Here is a 9546-nt window from a genome sequence, read left to right as displayed (position 1 = left end):
TTCCAACTTAGTTGGGGGTGTGGCAGTTCTGTTGCTGATTTATCTTCTATGTCATTAAGTAAAAGGGATGTTTGGTAAGTCTTGTATGGTATACGATGGAGCCTTTTTTATTGGTAAATTCACATGTTGTTTTTCTTTCTTTATTTTTTTAAAGCTAATTTTGGTTGCAATTTTGTGCATAGTATCTGGAACAGAGCCTCCTTGAGAGTTATTCATCTAGTTGAAGGCTTCCCTTTGTGGTATTGCTACTTTATGCTTGCTAGAAATATTTAATCATCAATTAACTATCTTGTGTTTATCTCAAAATATGATGGCCAGTTTGCTATGAGGGATTTTATCTGCATTACTAGTTGATAATCACACTTTGGAAGGTGAAAAGACCTTCATTTAATAGAGGTTCGTATTTTTTATCGGATACCGAATTGTGTTTACCACTTTGTCAGGCTATGCACTTCAATTTGGCATTGGGTTATCATTTCTAATTCAAATTCCATTCCGATTGTTACCCTTTCCGAATAATGCGCAACAATGACACACAACGTTTGGAATTTTCAAAATCTTGTGTACAGGATACCATGAATTTAAACAATGTACTAAGATCTATTATGTATTACCTATCTTTCCACCCTTGGAGTCATGTTGTGGTTGTTCAAAAATACCCCATTATGATTCATTTCATACTGTGCAACATGAAAGGAGAATGAAACTTGAAGCTTCTGCCAAGGCAGGACATGGATCCTTTCTACTCTTGATAGCCAGTTATAATATTTGAATCTATATTATGTTATTTATAGTCATTGGCATTGGTGTTTAGTCCCTTGGCTTCTATAGCAGTCCATGGTGACATGATGAAAAAGGAAATGGAGGCAAGTGCTCTGCTGGGGTCCATGGCTTTGCAGTGAAGCTTAATGTGGTAAGGCCATTCAGATCAAGATTTTGTTTTCTGGTTTTCTTTCGTACTTCATTTTACTGGGGTTATGTGTTCACATCCATTGTTGACAATTTTGGAGAAATTTATGAGGTTATGCAATTTAGACTACATTTGAACATATGAATTTCAATATTTTCATCTGGGAAGTTATTTTCCTTAGTCTCCAGTCTCCACTGTAGTTTCCAATAAGATGTTTTATATTTTGTGGTTTATAGATTATTGCACTTGGCAATATTACATAAGGTAAATCCATACTTTTCATATAAAAATTATTATATTTCATGTGAAAGTTACTACTATTTTTTATTTATTTTTAAAGATAGAAGCTTACTTGTTATCCTTGTACTCTTGTTACTATTTTTCAGTCTTAATCTCTAGTAGTGTTTTTCTTGCTATTTTGTAGTCTTACCATTTGATTTTTTGTGCTCAAAATCTCTCCAAATTTGTTCTTGGTTGACTGAAAAACATGATGAGCCTATGTTTTGCAACGAATTTCCATCTATGGTCACTATTTTCCTCACCTCCCCTGAATCCATTTTCGAAGTCTGTGCATGTCCATGGAAGATTCCACAAAGACCCTTGAAATTAAATGTGATTTTTTTTTAATTTAAAAAAAATAAAAGGTACAAAAAAAAAATTCCTTATTGACTAAACAAGAAGAAAATTAGCATAACACACTTAAAAATCTTCTTTGTCATCCATATGTAGAGATGTAAGAGAAATTCAAATGTTATAATATCATTATTGGAAGTGATTACATTAGTTAAGAAAAAAAGGATGGAAGGAGCAACATTGGGTCAAAGGCTTACAATAAGAAGAAAACATGAGCCTATCTGTTAAGCATTGGTAAGATTTGGGTTGGGCCACTTGAAAGCTAATGTTTGAGATAAAAAAAAAACCTATAGGTATAGAACTGATTGGAAGGGATTCACTTATTAATGTCATTCAAAATATGATTCTCTTTCTTGTGTTTATCTATTCTAAGCAGAAGATTTTCTAGCATTAACCTTTGCTCTGTGCCAAAAGAATGCCATTCAACCATACTAATTAAACTATCTAGAAATTAGGAATTAGTTATTTATATAAAAACTGAAACAACTGTTCTTTGAATTTGGTGGCAAGAAAAAAAAAAGAACACAATTGCAATGCTTTCTTAAAGAGGAAAACATAAGCTAGGTGTTCCAGAATGTGACAAAAATCACAAGGTAAAATTCCCATTTCAATGTTGATTCCCAACACCTAAAAAAATGCATAAAATAGGAAACATAATGGAATTCTTTCTAATTTTCTTTTACTTGTTCTTTATCTAGTCTCTTATAGATGGATTTCTTTAGATATATGAGATTTGGGATTAAGAGATAGGTTGGAGCCCTATTTAAGTTTCAGTTTTTTGAGAAACTATCACAGTTTGGAGATCTACAACCATTTTGTCTTTACATTTTTCTTGTTAAACATTGCAATAATCAGTTTTGAATTTTGCCAAAAGACCTATAATTGATGTGAATGTTTATTAGAATATGTGTGGTGTTGTTGAGATTGCTTCTATTCTCTTTATATATAAAAAAAAATAATTGGTATTTTTTCTATGGTGGTGAAGAAGCATAAGAATAAGGGGCTTGAATCACTTGTATCCTATAATAAATAGTTTGGACTAAATGAAGAAAAAATAAGACAAATTAGTGGGACTATGCTGGTATTTGACCTTTAGGAAAACACTTCAATGAATCCCATTTATCAAGCCCAAGATGCAGATAAAAATTCTGGTATTTGGCCCATAGCCTCATGATTCCAATGCATGGACCATGCTCTGATTAAACATTTATTGCCTTTGCCTCCTGTAGGTCTCAAGGTGTATTAGGCTTTCTACTCCTTCAGTGGAGCTTATGAAGTTCTAAGACTGCTGCAGAAGGCTTCATCTCGAATTCAGGTGATGCACTCCCACTTCTCCAATGTTAATGAAGATTATATCTGAAGTATAATATATGTGAGTGACCTTATTAGTATATATAGATGGAATCTTGTGATGTGTTACCTTATTGGTAGTGCTGATTTTTCTAATAGCAAACAATGGTTGATATAATTATTTAAGAATTTTGATTTTCAATCCTGCTTGATTCCTAGAAGGAAACAGAAATGTTAGCGCAAAGCTAGTAAGTCCATCACAATCTTTAGATCATTCTTGTGAACATCGATGCAAAGAGGCTTTGTGGATTTCATTTTATAGATCATATCCACCAACTTGCCTATTTCCAAAGTACTATAATGAAATGAATTCTAATAAGCCATAGCAAAGGGTTAAAACTTAATTGGGAAATCATATTATTTAATTTAGATATGCTCATTGAAATTTTGGCTTATTGCCATATGATGAACTTCTCTAGTGACCTTAATGAGCATCCAAGTTCAAGTCAATCTTCAAACCTTCTAGGTGCAACTTTTGTAACTTTTTGTGATTAGTTTTTTCATAGATAAATTAAAACTGAAATTCCCTATCATTCTTCCTTCTCCCATTTTCTCCGATGAGCTACACAAGCACTACCTATTCTTTTTCTCTGAATAAACACTACATATCCTAAATTTCATTAGGAATTCTCTTGAATCTTCCTGTTTCAGAATTTTTTATCCAATGACCTATACTTTCTACCCTACTCAAAAGGTCTTAGGCTCTCGTGCTACTATTGTGGTGATTCTGAAAAGGAAGGGAAATCTAATCCAACTTAACTATTTTTGTCTAAAATGCATCTCATCCAAAACCAATAATAGGAAATCTCACCTAGTTGTTTACTTTGTTGCATTTTATGTTAGATGCCATTAATGTAATTTTTCTTGCTTATAAAAAAAAAAAATTGCAAGCCACCCACCTCTCTCAAATTCTTTATTTCTAGAATTGATATACTTCTTCACAACTAAGGCATCATCAAGAATTTTTTCTGCCTTCACAAACATTATTATGAGATTCTAAGATCATCTCATTAATGACCCTTTTTAGCCTTTGAACAATTTTGCCATGAGTTTATAATGACCCCTTACCAAACTATATATATATATATATCAACAAAATTTTATGCTTAGATTTAGTTCACAGAAAATTTGAACCAAGTATAAGGAGAAAAAAAACATGAAAATGAAAATAAACAAAAAAAGAAAAATATAATAAAAATTTAAATTAAATTCTTATTTTTCTACCACAATCCTCCAATTTTCTTCCTCTAAAATTGTATAAATTCTCAAAAAATTTATTCTATTTCATTAATTTTTCTTTATATCTTTGAAACCAACTAAACAGAAAATGAAATTGCCTTTGTATTATTTATTTTCTTTTTCTTACTATTTCTCAAGTTTCAGATAAAATCTCACAAAAACTATTTATTTATTTAAAATTAAGTTTTTTCATAAATAACCAAGTAATTACCCAACTAGGAGTCATACTTTTCATCACTTTCCCAACCAAGTAAGTGCCCAACTAACTCATTTGCATTAACCTAATAACTATAAATCGCATTTACTTAATTGGCCAATCTTCTTTAAAGCTTTAAATGTGTTTGGATCCTTACATTGTACTAATCCAAATCCTTTATTAAAGCTTTCATTCTTCAAACTTGTACTTTTATGAGGTTCTTTAAGAGTTATTGAGAATAATTTGCTCCTTGTTTCAACTCCTCTAATCTCTAACACCATTTTTTCTCATTCCAAATATTAAGGTTGGAAAAATCTAACTCCAAATAAAAAGTAAGTTCTATTGCCTTAGTTATAATAATTTCATAGTTATAATATTAAGTATGATTAAACCCAACTTAATGTTCATAACTAATTGCTTTTCTTTCAAATTTTAAAGTCAAAACTTGAGATGCTTTTTTCTGAACATCATCATGCTTGTGAAGAAGTTGATTCATTGTTGCTTTCATAGTATAATAAAGGGTCACCATTCTCAACCCAACTACCTTCTCCTTTTTCCTTGCTAATTTTGCTTAGGTAAAATTTCATCTTGTTGAATATTTATTTTGGGTTAGTTAATGTTTATGTCATGTTTCATTTATCCTCTTATTGTTTTGGGGTATTATGATTTGTCACTTTTAATTTTTTATGTTATATCATATTTGGAAATATATTACTTGTAAAGAATTTTTTTTTTTTTTTTTACTAATGAAGAATTCAAATTAAATTTCCATTAACTTTAACAAATTGATGTTTCTCTCTATTTCTTAATTTGGGGGTTGCAACAATTATTTGGCTTGTTTTAATGATGTAGGAGATGAATGGGCATTAAAGATTCAAAGTACTAACTTAAACTGTTCCAACAGTAATTTTGGCTTAGGAATTTGACAGTGTCAATGATTAATTTTCCAAGTTTTCTTTCTATCTTGAATTGTAATTTTAGTTGAATGTTAATAGAAATATTAGACATCGTCACAACATCTTATCTCTCTTTTTCATGTTTTCATTTATTAATTATAATTTTTCTTTTTTAATATATTTATCTATCTATTTATAGATCACTCTTCTCTTCCTAGCTTGGAAGAGAGAGAAAGAAAGAAATAGTGAAAGATAGAAAGGGATAGAGTGTTCTACTCCACCATCTAAGTATGTGATGAAAAGTGAGTACAATTAAACTCTTGTTACTATTTTTATTATTTTTGAAATTTCTACGACTATTCTATTCTGATTGATTTAATTCTATTGCTCCCAATTTACCATTCCTCAAGGTTGAATCACAGCCTAAATCACAATTTATTTATTTTTTTAATTTCTCCTTAGATCTAGAATAAATTTATTAAAATTGCATGACTTCTCTATCATTTATTTCATAAAAACATTCAACTACTTCTTGAACTTTTAGGTTGAATATATATTTGGTTAATATTTAGTATTGTGCTTGGGTTTCTTAATTATTTTCATTATGTCAGTTGTATTTTCCTTATTGACTATTATATTACATAGTGTAGTTAGCATATTAAAATTTAAATGAGTCTAAATCTCTTAAGCCGTTATAACATCATAATAGTAGTTGCTCCTCCATTGCATACTAGTAGCCTCTACATAGAAGAGGTGCATGTTAAGGTTTGATTTCTTACTATCCCTTGTTCTTGTTTTGTTTTAGGTATTAAATATTAATCAAATTATTGCCAAAAGTTACTCTAGATGGCTTATTATTGACCACAACTAATACCAGTAGGGAAATACAAAAGTTTGACTATTCTATAGATGGGTTCATAAATTTGTGTTCTCCTCAACATGTTTGTATTTTTCTATCTTTTCTAAAATATTTGTTTATAATATTAATAAACAAGAGATCCAACTTTCAATATTTTTCAATAATATATCTTCATATTGTTCAATGCCATTAGTTGCACTAATTAGACAAAGTGGTCTTCTATCAAGAATATAGGAAAAAAAAAAAAACCAAGGTTATCATTCTATATGAGAACAAGAGTAGGAGGTAATGATTGTGACAACTAGGAGTAACGGGTTAACTGCTAATAAGATAGAATTCTATTTGTACTATAACTTTATAATTTAATTATTTACTTTTATAATTAGATAAAATTTTGATCATAACATAGTGATAACATGATGGTTTTCATCGTGTTTGGACCTTGATATTTTTTTTATTGTGCATTATAGGACTTATTTTTGTATTCAAGAATGCTTTAAGAGGTCACCATTAAATGTCCATACAGAGCAACCCTAACTCATACATACACTTCATAATAAGCATTTAAGGCATATTTATTCACTTAGAGTCTATGAGTTTATTAAAGATTTATTTTAACTGTTAATTTATACTAAAAATACAATATTTTATCTCATAAAAACAAAATTTATTTCTTCTATGTTGTTGAATAAAAAATTGAAGTACATTTTTTTCCTTATTTTGGGGAAAGCATAATATGTTAGTTGAAATTGCAGTTAAGGTATTTTGTTGATAGAGTACGAATTTATTTATTTAGTTTCAATTCATTGGTCTCCTTAATGAAATATTTTGTATGTCTAGTTTTACTTTGATGAATTCTTTATGAGGTCTTTTTTAAAGTAATGCTCTAAAGGTGGAACATAGAGATGACAATAGAGAGCTTTTTATCTACATTAGAATAATTTGTTATATTTTATTTCGAAAACACTTCATAATATAATTTTTTTTTTCTTATAATGAATTGAAAGGAGCACAATCCATGTATGTAAGAGGCTAATTCATGTAAGCAAACTTGATAACCTAAATTAATTTTGTGAAAGTTATACTTTCATTTATGCTTATTATTTATTGTATGTATATATAATTTAGATGTTTTCTACTCTTCCTTATTTTTATTTACAGGTTACAAAGGAAACTTGTTTGCTAAAAGAAGAGAAACCATTGTGTTAAAGAAGGCGAAGTCAAAAACCATGGAGGTTGAACTATGCTTTTAAATATTATGGTTTATTTTTGTAGTCTTGATACCAATGCTTGTTCTTATGTTAGAATTAGAAATTCTTATTGAAATATTTTGGTATAATTAATAAGTTTATGTGTAATTAATATATATAGGTGGTTACATTAACTATTTAAACTAGGTTCATGTATATCAATATTTGGATATATTTTAATTAATAAAATTTGATTTTATTTTATAGGTTGTAATTGTTTTTTAAATTTAATTATACAAGAAATAAGTTATTTTAATAATGGAATCAAAATACTATTTTTTAATAGAAATTGTTCAAAGATGATGCTTTTATAAGCATCATTGTTAACGTGAAACAAAGAAGACATTTTTAAAAGTGTCATTAATAAAATTAAATCAAAGATGGCGTTCGCATAAGTGTTAAGAATGATAATTTTATACAAATTATTTCAACAAAAAATGTTCAAAGATGACACTTCCACAAGTGTCATTGTTGACATTATTCAAGGATGACACTTCTTAAAACGCCATTGAAAGCATTAATAAAATACGACGCTTCCTGAAAATGTCATTGTTAATTGTAACATTTAATGACAGGAGCGGAGACGACGCTTCAGGGAAGCGTCATCTTTTACTTTTCTTGACGCTTAAAAAACGTCATTATTTCACTTTTTTCTTGTAGTGTTGACATCTGCTAGAGTCGCCAATTTCATCATATCACACATCATCTGTTGTTATGAGGTATCGCATGAGTTGATTTCAGATAAAGGGGTACACTTTTGAGCTGAGGTTGACACTTTGTTGCAGAAATATGGCGTCTGACATCATAGATCTTCTACATACAGGCCATAAACTAATGGGGCAGTAGAGGCAACAAATAAGAACATGAAGAAGATTTTGAGGAAGATGGTTGAAAGATCTCGAGATTGGTCAAAGAAACTCCATTTTTCATTGTGGGCATACTGTACCTCTTTTCGCACCTCTATAGGAGCTAACCTTATTCTTTAGTGTATGGTATGGAAGCTATTTTGCCAGTCGAGACAGAGATGGGTTCACTGAGAGTAGCTCTCAAATAGAAAATTTCTAACGCAAAATGGGCTCAGGAAAGATTTGATCAGCTTAACCTTTTAGATGAGAAGAGATTGAGAGCAGCATATCATGCTCAGGCCTATCAGAGAAAGATGGCTCATTCTTTCAGGAAACGGGTTAAGCGTAGACCATTACATAAATGAGATTTAGTTTTGAGGATTCTCATAGGCTTAGTTGGAGACCCCAAAGGGAATTTTAGACCTAGTTGGAATGGGCCTCATGTTATTTGAGAGTTGATTCCAGAAAGGCTGCATGGTTGATTGACTTAGATGGAAACCAGTTTTTAGAGCCCACCAATGTGGATCAGTTGAAGAAGTATTACGTTTGAGATTATGGTCGCAGGATAGGTGGCCATCATTTCGATTAGCCTTACACCTTATCATCTATATTGATATATTAGATCATTGCTAGCCCATTGAGCCTCACATGGTATGCTATAGCCTTTTCTTTTCTATAGCCCTGCTTATCATTTCTACACTAGGGTTGGGGCCCTTTGATGTATAGTTATGCTTTTTTAGGAAAGTCTCATGAGCTTTGGACTTATAGGCTTATATTTCTCATCTTTTCTATTATCACCTCACCAACCCGTTTGTTACATTCCACTATTTTCACATTTTCATCTCTATCTTGGATTTCATTATTGGTTCGTTACACTTCATATTCTCTTCATTAGGAATGTTGATTTTTCACATATTGATGCATAGAGGACAGTCGTATCACCCATTTCATTCCATCATTTAGGCATTGATTCGAAGATTTTAGCTTAAGAGGTTGTCTCATGGGTTGGGGTTCATGTATTCATTAGTGATTGGAGAGCATTCATTCATTCCGTTTAGTTTCTTATTGGAGTAAAACTTATTGATGACCAGGGTATGCACACGCAAAAAAAAAAAAAAAAAAAGTGATATGTTTGTACTTGACATCCTACTCCATTGAGCATGTGTTGTTATTTGAGGGTTGTTTATTGGATTTATCATTGACGGTCTCATTCCTTGAGCTAATCTTGTCCTACATTTAGAGTGTGGAGAGTTCATATGAGAGGTCTATGATATCCTATGCTTCTTGGATCATAGTTGATATGTATTAGGTATGAGAGATGAGTAACCTTTTACTAGGGTCTCTGGGTCATTGTCTTACCCACCATTC

General features: G+C 30.5%; 1 long non-coding RNA gene across 3 annotated transcripts; it reads left to right on the top strand.

The window, feature by feature from the left end:
- The first annotated feature begins 584 nt into the window (after nt 1-584).
- LOC104881729 (uncharacterized) lies at nt 585-7449 on the top strand. 3 transcript variants are annotated; one of them, XR_009467888.1, is made up of 5 exons: nt 585-913; nt 2773-2858; nt 5424-5526; nt 7091-7124; nt 7245-7449. It is a non-coding gene; the product is annotated as an uncharacterized LOC104881729 (long non-coding RNA). The 3 variants fall into 3 exon arrangements; XR_002031929.2 differs by lacking the exon at nt 7091-7124 and having other exon boundaries at nt 587-913; nt 2773-2915; XR_002031928.2 differs by lacking the exon at nt 7091-7124 and having other exon boundaries at nt 592-913.
- The last annotated feature ends 2097 nt before the right edge of the window (nt 7450-9546 follow it).

The sequence above is a fragment of the Vitis vinifera genome, chromosome 15 (assembly GCF_030704535.1).
Source record: "Vitis vinifera cultivar Pinot Noir 40024 chromosome 15, ASM3070453v1".
Lineage (NCBI taxonomy): Eukaryota > Viridiplantae > Streptophyta > Magnoliopsida > Vitales > Vitaceae > Vitis > Vitis vinifera.
The sequence above is the reverse complement of the archived record's forward strand: the minus strand, read 5'-3'. Positions and strand labels throughout refer to the sequence as shown.